Source organism: Sus scrofa, chromosome 13, assembly GCF_054392235.1.
Source record: "Sus scrofa isolate SSC_HxYL_T2T_F1_AM1 chromosome 13, Sscrofa_HxYL_maternal_Yorkshire_Landrace_v2.0, whole genome shotgun sequence".
In the NCBI taxonomy this organism is placed as follows: Eukaryota; Metazoa; Chordata; class Mammalia; order Artiodactyla; family Suidae; genus Sus; species Sus scrofa.
In genome coordinates this window covers 26164074-26181358 of record NC_139395.1, presented here as the reverse complement: position 1 = coordinate 26181358, position 17285 = coordinate 26164074, and positions in this window count along the sequence as shown.

Sequence of the window (17285 nt, the reverse complement as noted above, 5' to 3'; positions counted from 1 at the left end):
GGAACACATGTCAGCACCCTCACATTCTGTCCCATTGACCAATTAGCTCCTATTAATCCTTCAGATCTTCAACTAGACATGACTTCCTCCATGCAGTCTTCCCAGATTACCCCTGAATCACTTAGGTGTCCTTTCTTCTTCAGATGCCCAAGATACTCATCATGTTGAATTGTAATGCCAGTTTCCTGGTCTGTAATTTAAGATTGTACCTCCCTCACCCAGCATTATCCATCCTCGTTGCTTTGTTCTTCTATTGTTTTTTTTCCATAATATTTATTACTTTCTAACATAACATAGAATTTATTCGGTGTTCATTCTTGGCCATGATAGAGTTAACTCATATCAAATTAGCACTCTTGACATAAACACCTATAAATATGGAAAAAAAATATGTGAGATAAATATATCCAGATATTGGACAATAGCAACACAGGGTTTTAATCCCTGAGAGAAGGAGAATTCCAAAGTAAGCCCACAATAGCTCTGGCTTTCTGCCTAGAGTCCCTGGCCAGACTGCAGTGCAGGAAGTTGCAGCCCAACAGCGCTTGTGGGTCCTGCTGACCTGAGGAAAGGGATTAGACTTCAGACTTGCTGAGAGGGCTTAAGCTTACAGGACGGGGTATTGGAGAAGAAGGAGCTGTGCCGAGAAGGAGCTCCAGAAAGTTCCAGGCACTCCCATTAGTCATTAATTGAATACTTGGCTGTGCATGTGAGGACAAGACTCTGCAAAGTCTGGAAGAAACAAGAACCAGAGTGATGAGCTGAGTGCAGATTCTAGAACAGCACAGAGCTGGGACTTCTGGGAATTCTGACCGGCCAGTGACTCCTGAGAAACTGTCAGGCAGACAAGTGTACATGCAAATAGGTTTGCACAAGGAGGGTAGCAATGGGGACCAACACAGTTTGCGGGGGTGGCTGAGGAAAAATACAAAACCACCAATCCAAAAAGCTCAGTTAATCCTAGTCAATGTTTTTAAAAATTAGAAGAAACAAAGAAGAAGAAAGATTATATCTAGGCACATTCTGCTCCAATGTGAAAACCATTGCAAAAGGAAAAATCTAAAAGAAGCCAGAAATGGGGAGTGGGGGGTGGAAGAGACACATTTCAAACAGGGCACAATGGTAAGAAATACCAGTGACTTCTCACCAGAAACCGTGCAACCCAGAAGACAATTGACATTGACAGAGCACTGAAAGGAAAAAGCTGTCATCCATGAATTATCTGTCTAGCAAAAATATCCCTCCAAAATGAAAGCAGACTAAAAATATTTCAAGAGGAACAGATGCTGAGAGAATGTACCACCATCAGATGTGCTCTACAAGAAATATTAGAAGAAGATTTCCAGGCTGGAGGAAAAGTGACAGTGTGTGAAGATCAGATCTAGATCTAGAGGCCTAGAGAAAGGAATGAAAAGCACTATAAATTGAGTAACTATGAAAGTGGGGCCGGGGGTGGGGGTGGGGGAGGAGGACCCAGAGGAGCAGAGCCCAGGATGTGAACTCAAAGGCTGAACGCGAAAATGACATCCAGTACAAGAAAAGAGACAACTGCTTTCAGGACCAGGTGGAAGAAATAAGAGGTGAGTTTGGAACTTTCCTTGTACCAGAAACCAAGGGCATGGCCAAAGACAGATGGAGACATGTCAAAAGGACTCAAAAACTGACTAGACAGCCAACAAAATAATTTTGAGCAGCAAAATGAATAATGACAATCATGGATTGTAACCTATTGATTAAAATCCGAAGCCATGAATCCATACTGATAGAAAGACAAGAATGAATGAGTTCGAAGTTTTTGAGGAGCTGGACATCTGCTTAAGTGCCAAAGTACATCCCCATAACATGCTTATTAATCATGAGGAATTAACTTCACAGTAGCCTGGCAGATACTCTTACAATCTAGTAACCAATGCGGACATCATCAGTAAGGGACCAAAGGAAGTTGTGTGCCACCAGATACAAAACAATAAGAACACCGTATCACATCTGTGGTATTCTTGCCAAAGATGCATGATCTGAACCACATGAGAACATGTCAGGAAAAAACATTAAAGGGCAATTCTACAAAATAATGACCTTCCAGCTTTAAAAGTGTCAATGTTATGGAAATCAAGGAAAGACATAAAAACTCAATTCAACAGGTGATACTGAAGGGGGCCCTTTGGCTCTCTATAAAGGATATTATCAGGACAACTGGCAACATTTATTGAAGCTTGAAGAATAGGTGGCAGTAATAAATCAATGTTAATTTCCTGCTTTTAATGGTGGTATTGTAAGAGTGGAGGATGTCCTGGCTTATAGGAAATGTGCACTCTTGGAAAGTGTAATTGGACTAACACTCCAAACAGCAGAGACTGTCAGACCACATTAAAAAACCAAGATCCGGAGTTCCCATCGTGGCACAGTGGAAAGAAATCTGACTCGGAACCATGAGGTTGCACTTTCGATCCCTGGCCTTGATCAGTGGTTAAGGAACTGGCGTTGCTGTGAGCTGTGATGTAGGTCGCAGATGTGGCTCGGATCCTTCATTGTTGTGGCTGTGGCATAAGCCAGCAGCTGTAGCTCCGATTCGACCCCTAGCATGGGAACCTCCATATGCTGCAGGTGCAGCCAAAAAAACCAAAACAAAACCAAGATCCTATTATATGTTGTGTACTAGAGACACACTTTAAATATAAAGAACTTCTTCAAATAGTATATTCATTGTTTATCTTCCCCGGGTAGAATGTAAACCCCACGAAGACAGGGATTTGCCATATAGGAGCCACTCTAAAAAAACATTTTCGAATGAATAATTAACTACTCCTCTTAGACTGTAAGCTTGATGACAAAGCCCAGGTTTCTAGTATCACTATTCCCCCATGGCCAGCAGAAGCAGATGGAAAGCCCTTAAAAAACACTGGTGGAATGAATATAAGAATTAAGAACTAAGTCATCTGCCTTGCTGCTATGGAATGAGGGTAAATTCATATGGAATTTCCTGTGGTTTTATTTTTTTTAAAAGAAATTAAAATAGGAGTTCCCTTCATGACTCATCGGTTAACAAACCTGACTAGATCCGTGAGAATGAGGGTTCAATTCCTGGCCTCGCTCAGTGGATTAAGGATCCAGCATTGCTGTGAGCTGTGGTATATATATAGGTCGCAGATGTTGCTCGGATCTGGCATTGCCATGGCTGTGGAGTAGGTTGGCACCTGTAGCTCCAATTCGACCCCTAGCCTGGCAACTTCTGTATGCTGCAGATGCGGCCCTAAAAAAAGAAAAAAAGAAAAAAGAAAAAAAGAAAAAAGAAAAAAAGAAAAAATTAAGTTAAGCCATTAAAAATTGTATGGCAGCGGAACCATAAAGGCACACATTTACTAAGTTATCTATTATCTGCTCCCACTTAAAAAAAAAAAAAAAACCTATAAATGGAAACACTTTACCAGGGTTTTTTGTTTCGACTGGAGTAGATATCCCAGGTATTGATTACCAGATGGTTGTGATAATGGCCATGAAATTTCATTACCACTAAAGTGCTGGGCCCAGCAAAACCTTGCTACAGAGGTTTTAGGTTTCCTATAAGATATACTGATAATATGAATTAAAATATCTTCTTAAGTATACCCTGCCCTGATTTTATTCTCGCCCGTACTTCCATGTGTGAAAAAAAAGAATTCACTTTCCCACTGCAATTCAATATATGTTAAACTAGTTTCTTTCCATAGAAAATGCAACTTGTTTCTCAAAACCAAAATAGGAAGTAATCTCAATTTCTTAAGAAAAAAAAAAAATCTTTTTTTGACTGACTCTGTATATTGTGACTACAAAGCTAATATTTGGCTCAAAAATGCCTGGCCCATGCTCATACTATTAATCTCTTCTATCTTAAGACACTAAAGTAATATTGTAGAGGTTGATATTTTTAACTTTTTTGAATAGACCTATTACACATATCCCCGAAAGCATTCAAATCATAAGTTCAGAGTTCAATGAATTATCACAAAATGAACAGTGAACCAGAACCCAGCCAAGAAAGAACATTATCAGCATCACAAAGACCACCCAGTCCTCCTTCCCAACCAGGATGCCTTCTCTCTCCCAAAAGGTACTCTCTCTCTGCACCTCAAATGGTATAGATAACATTTTGTCCACTTTTGTATTTTATACAAATAGTATCACGCAATATATATGTATACATTTTTGGGTATCTGGCTTCTTTTACTCTACATTATATTTTGATAGAGATTAACTTGTTATTTTAATTGGAAATCATTAAAGTAATGTGTGGATTATAATATAATCAAATATTACCCTGGAATTCATTCTCTTTACCAATAACATGCATTTTAGCAAAATAGGATTTTACGAATTGTTACAAAGTTACAAAAGTAGTCAGTTACTGAGAACAAGAGCCGTTAAACCAGATTGTAATAAAAGCATTCAAACTAGTGCTCAGCTAAGTGACCTGTAATACACTGCCAAGACTGTTTGCATTGCAAACCATTCTACCTAAAATTATTTCAGACACATCAAATGATATTTTTTTGAGGCTTGTAGACCTCGCTGCACTTTGGTGTTAGATTTGAATCTGGTTATTTGCAGCAAGAACTATGCATCTGTGTATCAACTTCAGTAACATATACACTCTATTGGTCCTTCCCTTTCATTAGGCTGTCACTGATACGATAGAGTTTTACAGATTACAGGTTTTGCCTAAAGCTACAGTCAGCTCTCTTACCCAGTAATTGGATAGACAGATTTGGCTCAGCTCAGCAAGTCTGTACTTCTGTATGCAAAAGAAGCCCTGAATTGAAATGCAGCAGCCTTGCCAGCTCAGGATAAACAGACCTCCATGGGGAATTTTAGAAAATCGCCTTAAAGAACACTTTGGGTCCCATTTCTACATCTTCAGCAATTGAATTTCACAGTTTATGAATACATACGCATCATTATATTTTAAAAAGAATAATCCAAAACATCGACTTCATTTAAACGGATTTCAAAATTTTAAATTTCTACATACTGGCTTAATTAAAAGTGGGTGTTTTCTACCTTTTTGCATCCAGGTGTGTACAAACTTGAAGCTGATTTTCAGACTATGATTTGTTTGTTGTTCTCAAGACAAAGCATTGCTATAAAAAAGAAACAAATTTACATGGACTCTATGAGTTGCTATTTAATTTCAATAACTCTAAAATCTAAAGTTAAGGTGTTCATAGCACACTAGCTCTATAATGAAACTTAAATCTGGAGTATTCCAAGTGATACATTTATGTTCATTATGGGTGAGCATATGACACCATGAAAACTTCTCCTTTTCACTCCACAAAATTACTGCTATATTAGCCCCAATATTATTCTCTATTAGGCTGCCTTAATTTCCAAAGGAGAGTAAAATTTCAAGTTACAAAATAAATTCTTGTCACATAAAATTTTCCATTTCTAGCCCATTAGGGCAGCTGAAGGAGTGAAAATATGCCTCCATAGCCCTTCCTCCCTTCTGCTTTAGGTGGTTCCAGCTAGCGATACTGATATTGAAATTTAAACACAATTGCTACCTTTGCACGCCAGCCAGTCTGTTAGAAGCTGCATTCTGTTTCTCTACTGGCTCCGAAAAGGGGCTAGTGTCTCTCACAGAGCCAAGCATTGTTAGAAACAGAAAGCTTTTGAAAATAGAGATCTCACAGATTCGAGGTGATTTAATCGCCTCTCTCCTCCAATTCTCCCACTCACCTCTCCTAGTGTCTCCAGAGGGAGGCTTGGTGAAGGAGGAAGAGGGAACAAACTTTGCAAAAGTGGGGAGGGTATTTGTGATCTTTTGTGTCTGCTTCCCTGTCATCTAGTTCTTTAACTTGGAGAAGAATCCTGACCCACCAGTTGAGCATCAGTTTAAGTGTGAATCTTGGCTTTTCCATCAGCTCTGCTGCTTTTTTGTTTTGTTTTGTTTTGTCTTTTTTAGGGCTATACCCACAGCATATGGAGGTTCCCAGGCTAGGGGTGTAATTGGAGCTGTTGCTGCCAGTCTACACCAGAGCCACAGCAATGCCAGATCCAAGCCATGTCTGAAACCTACACCACAGCTCACGGCAATGCCGGATCCTTAACCCACTGAGTGAGGCTAGGGATGGAACCCACAAATCATGGTTCCTAGTCAGATTCATTTCCACTGCACCACAATGGGAACTCCCAGCTCTGCTGCTTTATACAAGTTCTTTAACTGTTCCAAACCATAGTTCCATTATCTGTAAAATGGGAAGCTGCTTCCTATTTCATAGGGGTGTTGTGAAGATGAAGTGAAAAAATGTATACAAAACCCTTAGCACATAGGAAGCACTAATCCATATTAGCTATTTTTGTTAGGGGACCACTAACTGAAACTGCCCACCTTGGCCAGGCATGAATTATCATTAAGCTGCTTGCATGAGTTGTCTCATGACAGGAGGCCCTGATAATGGACATGGTGAAGCCCTGAAGACTAAGCGGGAGGATTTGAGAGGGGCCAATAGACGAGGGGAGACAACCAAATTCCCAGAATCCTTGGTTTTGGACTCCATCTTGGCCGAGAGGGTGGGCACACTTCCAAGAAGGACCCTGGGCCAGATCAAGTATGGCCTGAGTAAGATGATTGGCCAGAGACAACCCAGAAACCTACCCCAGTCCCCTAATACCTGAGACTGGGAGCCACATGACAGAGCTGTCCTCCCCGGTTCTCCTTTACCCTGCTGCTCTCCACCGCCCGCCACCCCACGGACGCCCCTTCTCAATAAAGTCTCTTACCGTGTCTCCTCAGACAATTCATTTCCAAGTGTTAGACAAGAATCCACTGTCTTGTTAGACAAGAACCCTTGAAGGGGTCCCCCTTCCAGCAACATTATGACTACAACATTTGGAAGAATAGGGTGTATAATCCAGGCTTTCCTCTTCCTCTCTGCCAGACAGCTAGGCCGAGTATCTGAGGCTTCTTGCAGGGAACAAGGGTCGTGTGCCTGAGTTCCAGAAAAGATGTGAGCAAAGGTATGTGCTCCACTTTCAGCTCACTATTTTAGGTACCCGGCTCCCCAGTTGAAAGATACTGGGGGAACCCAGTTGAAAGACGCTGGCTATACTCAGTTGAAAGATACTGAGCGGTTAGGGAGGAGGCTGGCTTGATATTTTTCCTCAAATTGGCTACCTTAAGAATTTGTCAGGATAAAAGTGAAAATATGATTACATGCTCCAAAAAAAGGGACATCTCCTTCCAGCCAGCGGTTTTCTCAGGCAACTGACAAACTTGCAGGAGTGGGGAAGGCAAGTCCTCCTACTGTGCAGCCGCCCTTAGAGAAACTTATTTTTATTTTTATTTTTATTTGTTTAGGGCCTCAGCTGCAACATATGTAAGGTCCCAGGCTAGGGGTCAAATCAGAGCTGTGACTGCCAGCCTACACCACAGCCACAGCAACGTGGGATCTGAGCTGCGTCTGCAACCTACACCACAGTTCACGGCAACGCTGGATTCTTAATCCACTGAGTGAGGCCAGGGATTGAACCTGCGACCTCATGGATACTAGTCGGGTTCATTGCTGCTGAGCCACGATGGGAACTCCAAGGAAACCCACTAATTTTAATTAACAACTTGCTGCAGGGAATCAAATAAGAACTGCCCACCCTGTGATCTGAGCACCCCCACGGCGTTCTAATACTAACAGAGGGAGAAACCAAGACAAGTAAAATGAGCTGAAAAGACTCTGGGGTACGAACCTAGAGGAGTTAAGCTCACAAGCAGCACACTGACCCACCAATTTCAAAGTAAATTTTGTCCCTGGCAAATTCAACATTAAAATGGGAAATGCTTCTCTCAAAACAGAAAAACGAGAGGTGTCATGTACAGGGCTTATACCTGCAAGTACATATTTAATTGGGAATTAAAGGAAATCTCACCCTGAAAATGACTAAGATGGGGCTCTCTTATCGCATATGCAGTGAAGGTAGAGAAAGCCAACGCAAAACATTTTTTCAGAATTCTGACCTTAAAAAAAAGCTCTTCTGGGGGAACTTTCGTTTTTCTTCTATGTCTTTGAGATGTAATTGTTCTACCTGATCTTCTTCTGTGATGTGAGAGTGTGTATGTGTGTGTGTGTTTAGAACTTGGTCTCTGCCATCTCAAAGGTCCACATAGGGTGTACATTTGTTAGCCAGTCAAATAAGCTAGGATTCTGAGCACTCTTTTATCTGATTGTGCCAATTATCAGGGGCATTTTACCATCTTGACCTTTGTTGTGTTACCTTCTACGATGAAGGCCTTTACTTTCTTAGATTATTTTTGGGAGTAAACTTTCTTTCTTTTCTCCTGTTAAAATATAGTGGATTTACAATGCTGTGTCAATTGCTGCTGTACAGCAAAGTGATCCATAAATATATATATTATTTTTCTCATATTATCTCCCATTATGTTTTATCCCAAGAGACTGAGTTCCCTTTGTTATATAGCAGGACCTCATTGCTTATCCATTCTAAATGTAATAGTTTGCATCTACCAACCCCAAACTCCCAGTCCATACCTCTCCCTCCCACTTCCCCTTGGCAACCACAAGTCTGTTCTCCACATCTATGAGACTAGTTTTGTTCTGTAGATAGGTTCATCTGTGCCACTTTTTTAGATTCCACATATAAGTGATATTGTATGGTATTCGTCTTTCTCTTTGTGACTTACTTCACTTAGTATGAAAATCTCTAGTTGCATCCATGTTGCTGCAAATGGCATTTGTTCTTTTTTATGGCTGAGTAATATTCCATTGTGTATACATACCACATCATCTTAATCCATTTATCTGTCAATGGACATTTCCATGTCTTGGCTATTATGAATAATGCTGCAATTAACATAGAGGTGTATGTATGTGTCTTTTCAATTGTAGTTTTGTCTAGATATATGTCCAGGACTGGGATTGCTGGATCATATGGTAATTCTACGTTTAGTTTTCTGAGGAACCTCCATACTGTTTTTCACAGTGGTTGTACCAATTTACATTCCCACTAGCAGCATAGGAGGCTTCCCTTTTTGCCATACCCTCTCCAATATTTGTCACTTATAGACTTATTAATATTGGCCATTCTGACTGATGTGAGGTGGTACCTCATTGTAGTTTTGATTTGCATTTCTTTAATAATTAGTGATGTTGAGCATCTTTTCATGCGCCTATTGTCCATTCATATGTCTTCTTTGGAGAAATGTCTATTTAGGCCTTCTATCCATTTTTTGATTGGGTTGTTTGTTTTTTTTGCTATTGAGTTGTACATGTCTATATATTTTGGATATTAAGCTCTTATCAGTTGCATCATTTGCAATTGTTTTCTCCCATTCCATAAGTTGTCTTTTTTTATTTTAATAGTTTCCTTTGCTATGCAAAAGCTTATAAGCTTGATTAGGGAGTAAACTCTCTTATAAAAGCTACATTCTTAACACTCTCTAGTGGGGAAGCCTCTTGCATCTTATTGCTTTGAGTCAATCTTAAGATATATGTCATCAACGGCCAGATAATGGATCCTTTAAATTGGAGAAACTTCTAAATTGGTAAAGTTTTAGAAAGCTCTTATTATAAACAGTTGTTTTGTTGGGGGAAAAACAAATAAGAAGGTGGAAAGATATATACATATAATATATATGTCATATACATATGTTTATATATATATATATATAAATTTAAGAATTCCTTTAATTTTTTTTTTCTTTTTTTTACTTTTTAGGGCCGCACCTGTGGCATATGGAAGTTCCCAGGCTAGGGGTCGAATTGGAGCTACAGCTGCTGGCCTATACCACAGCCACTCCAAAGCCAGATTCAAACCATATCTGTGACCTACAGACATGGTGTTGCTGTGAGCTGTTGTTATATATAATATTATATACATATATATTTCTATGTATATTATATACATATAATACTATTATACATATATATATTATAATATATGTATTTATATGTATATATGTATGTATGTATTATATATATTATAATATATGTATATATGTATATGTGTATGTATATGTATATATGTATTTATATAATATTATATATAACATATATGTAATATTATGTGTGTGCATGTAATATATTTATACTATATAATATATATGATATATATACTATATAATATATATACTATATAATATATATATGATATATATACTATATAATATATATACTATATAATATATATATGATATATATACTATATAATATATATACTATATAATATATATATGATATATATACTATATAATATATATACTATATAATATATATATGATATATATACTATATAATATATATATGATATATATACTATATAATATATATACCATATATATATATATATATAGTATTTATTTATTTATTTTTGTCTTTTTAGGGCCATAATTGTGGCACATGGAAGTGGCATATAAATATGTATTTATATGGCTGGGAAAAATTACACCAGGATACCTAACTAACAATTACTTGGGGCAACAGTTAGGCCAATTTATCAAGCTAAAAGATTTACAAATGGTCTGGGTCCCTGTTCAACCCTTCACTCGAGACCCCAGAGCCTTTTTCACAAAATTAGATAAAATAGTCAGGGGACAAAAGAAAAGAACACTTCTAGGTCTCCTTGTAAGACTAAAATTTGTTGATTGGATCGTAATGGAAACTGAAGTCAAAGATATGAAAGTTGATATAATTGAGATAAATGTTTATAAAAATGATATATCTAAATGGGCTTTATACAAGACAGTTACATCCCTTTTGCCTAATTATACTGGGGGATAGACATGTTTCAGTGAAGAAATCATCCCCTGCTTGGTACTATAAGACAGGGCATATAGATCTGCCTCTCAAGAAATATTAAATCAATATTCTAAAGGAAACCAATGCGGTAACCTGAGCCCATACAATATAGAGTAAAACTGAGAACTAATATTCAGGGCCAATAAAAAATAATAACAAAGATTTTGCTCTGGTTCTAAACTGTGCCCTCATAAAGACAGCCTTTTTTGACTGCCTTATGCCAGCTTTTGAAGGCATGATAAATTAAATCTGAAAGTTCTAGAATATAGAACTTTTAATTTTCAGTTTAGTGGGTAATGTCACAGATATAAAAAAGCAAATTAAAGAAAATATATTTGGGCAAATCAATCTTTTAATATCTTATAGGCGGCAAATCAATTCTTTGGAGAATTAAAAACAACTGTCTGTCTTGCTAAGCTCTACTAGTCAGAAATGTAAACACAGCCCACAATAACCTGAGACAGTGCCTACTTAGCTCAATAGGGTAAAACCTGAAACCAAGAGGGGGAAAAAAAGGGAGAAAAAGCCTTTTAAAACTCAAACTGCTGGAAAGGCTTCTTCACACAAGATCTAATTCATAATCTCATTAAGGGTATACCAAGGACAAATGCAAATCTTAAAAATATTTTGCACAAATAATAAAGCCTTAGTCATGGGAGCAAATAAATTTAACTTATTCCAACGGTTATAAATGACTAATAATACATTTATGTTATAATACTGATTCATAACAAAGTTTTTAAAGTGAAGCTATTCAGTTTGAAGCTAGAGTTTGTTTATAAACAAACAGACATATATGTCTGTGTGTACATTACATGAGATGTCTCTTCCTCTAGAAAATATTATCAAAATTAAATTTCTTACAGAGCTCTTCTTAATTGACTTAAAAGTAAGTGCTTACAAACTAAATATTTCTAAATATTAAAGAAACTGCCCAGAATGAATTTGTTTCACATAATCTAAGAAATACTCAATATTAAATTAATATCTGGTTTTAAAGTTAGCTTAATCTGGCTGGTTTAATCAATATATACATGCCTTACTTTTATTGCACCTAGGTTTACTGAAGGTCAATAAGTTCATGTTACTTCTGTTACAGAAAAAAAATCAGCTCGTTATAGTAATATCTTCACAAATTATAAGATAAAAGTAAATGAGACAAGGGTTTTCAAGTGAACTCTTTAGGAATAATTATGCTGTGGGTATGTCTATCTAAAATAGTTTTCCAGACTTTTGGCTACTTGAGTTCAACTAAGTTAAGTTCAATGATTGAAATTCATTGACTATCCAAGTCATTTCGAATAAGATAAAGTACTGAACCATTAGTTGCTAAGCAGGCCTAATTGTAACTACTTTGTCTTCTTATCAAAGCAAAGGAAAACTAAAGATATTTGGGTTTTTTAGACACACTTCTTGTAACATTAAAAAAAAGAAGTTACACTATGAGAAGACATATGTTTCTAGAAGTTACGGGATATCCCACTTAGGAAATGCTGAACTGACAAACAGCTCACAATTGCTTTTTGTTCGCTGGTTTTTGCTAGAGATTAAGGTTTTTAAGTGGTAAAATTGTGATAGGTAATCAAAGCTATTAAAGATAATAAGGAAATATTTCAGGATACAAGGAAAGTAGGATGTATGTTTTCAGCAAAAGAAGCTATGATGAATGGAAACATATTTTTTTAGGGGAAAAAAATAATTTTGTCCCAGAGCGGCTTGTTTCTGAATGGAAAAATAAGGGACAAACTAATATAAATACAGAAAGTTGTGGAAGGTTCATAAAAAGGAGCCCTGAAAAAGAGTTTTGTACATGGTAAGGCTGGGATTAGATTAAATTTAATTAGGTAAGTGGATTTTGTTATTAAAAGTAGACTGGTGCAAGACTGGATTTGGTTCTTCTCTCAAAGAGAACAACGTTTTCTTGGAATACTAATTTTGATAACAGATTGTGTGAGTTTCTTTGCTAATCTGTTCTTGCTTTAAAAATCTTTTATTATCACTTTGGTTAAATGAATAAATATTATTTCACAGTAACTTAGGATCTTATTTGACCAAGTTATTTTGAAACCCTTAATATTTTGACAAACCTCCCAAACATCAAAATTACTAAATTTCTTTTGATCCCCAACTCACTCTGGGATACTTCAAAGGAACCCTGAGACAGCTCCAAGAGGAATTTTAAACTGATTAGGCTTATTAGCTATGTTAAATTACTTGAGAATCATTGTCCAGTGATTAGTGGTAAACTTTGGGTTATATAGTGTGGGTAAGAGTCATAAATATAGATATTCCAAAATTTAAATGGAATTCATAAAATGTGATAAGTCCTGGTATAATGTTATCAGTCATGGGTCTAGTTATTCTCTTAAAAGCTTGTATATCACAGAAATATCCAAGTTTCTTGTCAATTACATTGTCATCAGATCTTTAACCATGGCATTTTGTCTTCTGTCATTTATAGACCATCATTGTTTTATTCTAATTCTTTCATCAAATAAAGATATTCAAGGAGTTCCTGTCGTGGCTCAGCAGTTAGCAAACCCGACTAGCACCCATGAAGATGCAGGTTCGGATCCCTGGCCTCACTCAGTGGGTTAAGGATCTGGTGTTGCCGTGAGCTGTGGTGTAGGTTGCAGACATGACTCAGATCTGGTATTGCTTTGGCTGTGCAGTAGGGCGGCAGCTATAGCTCCAACTGGACCCCTATCCCAGAAACTCCATATATCGCAGGTACAGCTCTAAAAGTCAAAAAAAAAAAACCAACCAACCAAACAAACAAACAAAAAAACCCCAAAGATTTTCAAGAAGATTCATAAAAAAGGAATTTTTTACAATTACATATTTCTAGTAACTTTGGTAATACCACTGAACTGGGTGAGAAATGACAAAACTCTAATGGAAAACTGATGTCTCCATCCAGGCCAGCAGAAACTAATTTCATGGGACTGAATGAGCTGATAAAAATGACTTATAATTTTATAGACTTTAATCTTTGTTTTCCAGAAAAATCATTTCCTCTTGACTTATGACCTACAAATTGATAAAGTAAGTATAACTTTGTGAACAAGAATGAAACATTTATCTTCTTCTCTCCACTCGAACCTTATAGAATTTGGCTTCTCCAGCTGACTTCCCTGTGGACTTGAGGTCTTACTGTGATCAGATTACAACTAAGTTATACTAATCAGTGTTTTAATGTATTCTCTCTTATTGTTTTAAAATTATTTATGTTTTATGTCTCTTCTGCATGATAGCTATATTAATGTTACTAGCTGTATCACTTATATTCTATTTTGTGACTGTTTCTTGTATTACCCAATGTGTAACCAGGTCTCCAACAAAATTAATGATGGCTAAAAGTCTTGAGACAGTTGATCATATAAATAACTCTACCGATAGTAATTGTAGCAGTGCACCTCTTGATATGGGAAGAAGCAACAAGGGAAGCTATTTCCTACATCATAGTAGACTGGTAAAATAGGCAATGCAATGAATTTTAAATTACCTGCAGGGCCTGATCTAAAAATTAACACACTGAGTGGCCTATCAACAGAATCTTTGCCTCATCTAGGAACAAGCTTTCTTAGCATTGTGGGACAAAACTGGTCTTTAAATGCCTCCCCAAGGAGGCACTGTGGATAAAGAATGTCGCCTGCCATATCAATAAGCAAAGAATGCAGAGGCCATCAGCCAGCAATCCTAGGACTATGCACCTGAAGGGATTCACGTTTTGGAAAAGCAGGATATGATACGGGCTCTACATACGTATCTCGTTGTACGATACGGGTGTTTATCAAAGGAATGACTTCATTGAACTTGGGCTTTGCATTTTGCCATACGTAGAAAAGCACTGAATTCATTAACTTGTGATGTCTACTTTTCTTTAATTAACAGTAATATTTTGATGTTTTGTCAATCGGGTGGGATTTTTTTCTGTTTCTGGGTTTTTTATTTAGTTTAGTTTAGTTTTTGTTTTTTTAGGGCTGAACCTGAGGCATATGGAGGTTCCCAGGAGAGGGGTTGAATCAGAGCTGTAGCCGATGGCCTACACCACAGCCACAGCGAAGTCAGATCCAAGCTTCGCATCTGCAACCTACTCCACAGCTCATGGCAACACCAGATTCTTAACCCACTGAGCAAGGCCAAGGATAGAACCTGCATCCTCACGGATGCTACTCTGATTCGTTCCCACTGAGCCACAACGGGAACTCCAGACAACCTGGTTTTTCTTGCAAAAACCCTTATGTATTCTGGTTCCTCCCATACCTTTTTGGAGCTGTCCCTCTGAGCCATCTGAGAAGCAGTGTCCCAGGTTTAAATCCTCAGAAAGTCTACCAAATAAAACATAATACTCAACTTTTAGGTTTTGCCTTTTTTTCATTCAAAAGATATTAATGTCTCTCCACCCTATTTTTCCCCCTTTCACATAGATGCAAAAAAATTATAAACCCCTAAGGGATAAAGAAAGCCACAGAAGGGGAGAAGCCAGAGTCCCAGAATAACTGTGTGAAGGAACATAGCCACCAGTACATCACAGCCGAAATCAACTTTCCTGCTCTGTTCTTTGCATCATTATTTTGGGATCTATTGGTTATTACAACTTACCTTAACTAATTAAAACAAAAGACAAAGAGACAGGATTACCATTTAAAATACTCTTGGTCTGGTGGATCAGGCGATCCATCACCATAAAAAGAGTTAAAATATGTCAATGAATTAACAGTCCAGCTTAGCCTTCCACCTTCACATCGTCATGAGGCTTCTCTCTTGAGCTGAATTTGCCTCCAATATTGTTCCCTCTGCACAGAAAAATATGTGTTCCTCTTCTGCCTCCCGGACCTAAGTTTCCTTAACACAGCCAAACAGGGCACTGGGCATCAATTTCTGATGCTAAGAATATCAATAAAAGTATGTATGCACTTCATTAAGCACAAAAGCCCTGCAGCTACTGAACTTGGATTCTCTCCCATTTGGTGTCTGGTCTTGACTGGTCAGCGCCATCTTGTTTCATCTGCCCTAGAGCAGTTTACCTAAACATGCAGCTTGTTCAAAGACAAACACTAGTTTCCTGCTTTCAGGGGAACATATTTTCTAGTTCAACCATTCCCACCCCACTGGTCTGGACACCTTGGACCTCCACTTTGGAGGACAGACTTAGTTGTAGTCACATGTAAGTCAGAGGGAATTAAATGGCCAATAAATGATATGGACATTCCCAGCCCCAGTAGCAAGAATGGCCCATTTTCTGAAGTGTTTTGTCTTTGAAGTCAGAGATTGTTCATATCACAATGTATAGAGTTAATAAAGTTGCGCCTCTTGCATGCACAATATTGTGTCTTCACAATATGGGTAGGGCACAACTACCCAAGCTTCACCAAAAACACTTAGGAATCCACAAAATGACCCACTCTTTCTCTCTAGCTCCTTCGTCAAAATTTCAGCTCTTCCTGGCCATAAAACGAAAACTGTCGGTGGTGAAATTGTTCAGTTTGACTACAGATTAATTAATAACCTAAAAAGTATCAACCATTTAACGATGACTAACTTTAAATGAAATGTAGGAACTCAAGCTATGCATTATTTCTGTAGAGTGTCATTAACCACAAGGCTAAATCGAGACTGCTTTTTCAGTGTAAAATACTTTGGAACAAAACAGCAAAATCTGAATTTCATTACCCAAGGCGAGTCCTCTTGTCTTCAGCCTTTTAGAAAAGTTATGATTTCCCAAATGCCAAATATGGTAGATTCAAAAAGCCTCCAAGCCAGCACACAGCTGTGCCAATGCTTCGAGGATAGCAGAGGGTACTCAGTCAGCTATTGCCAGAAAATAAAAATCTGAAGGCAAGTTTGGATTCACTGACTGTCCAAAGCCAATCTGAAAGCTGCATAGGCTTTCCTGCACTCCTAGCAAAGATGAACTGAAACCACAATCCACTTTGCTAAAAAGAGTAGCTTTATAGTGTTACATTAACATCCAGGAATAAAAACCCTGAAATCTCATCACCAACAATATGTAGGAAGCCATTAGCTGAGGTTTAAGCAACTGCATAGTGTTATTTTCATTATGCATTACAGGCAAACTGCGATTATGTCTTTGCCAGTATTTTATTAGAATGTCAATTCAATTGAATTACATCCCATGGGAAAGATTAGCATGGATTTTAGTAGGGATGTGTGAAAGTGTTGCAGTGTTCAGGCCAACTTTTAAATTTTGCGTGCTAATTAGCGTGAAATCGGAAAGAGAAGTGTGAGAGTCTCAGGTCCAAGAAATCCTGTAGCTATCCTCCCCTCCTTTCCATGGTAACTGTCCCTGTGTTTGCAAATGGTACAAACTGAACACAAAGCCTGCCAGACATCAACACTGCACTGTGAGCATTAGGAGAGGATAAAAGGGATTTAGGATGAGAAAAAAATGTATGTTCAGACATCTACCCTTCAGCTTAAGATGAGGAGAGAATTAAATATTAAGCCATACACCGAATAGAAATTTGTTTGAATCAA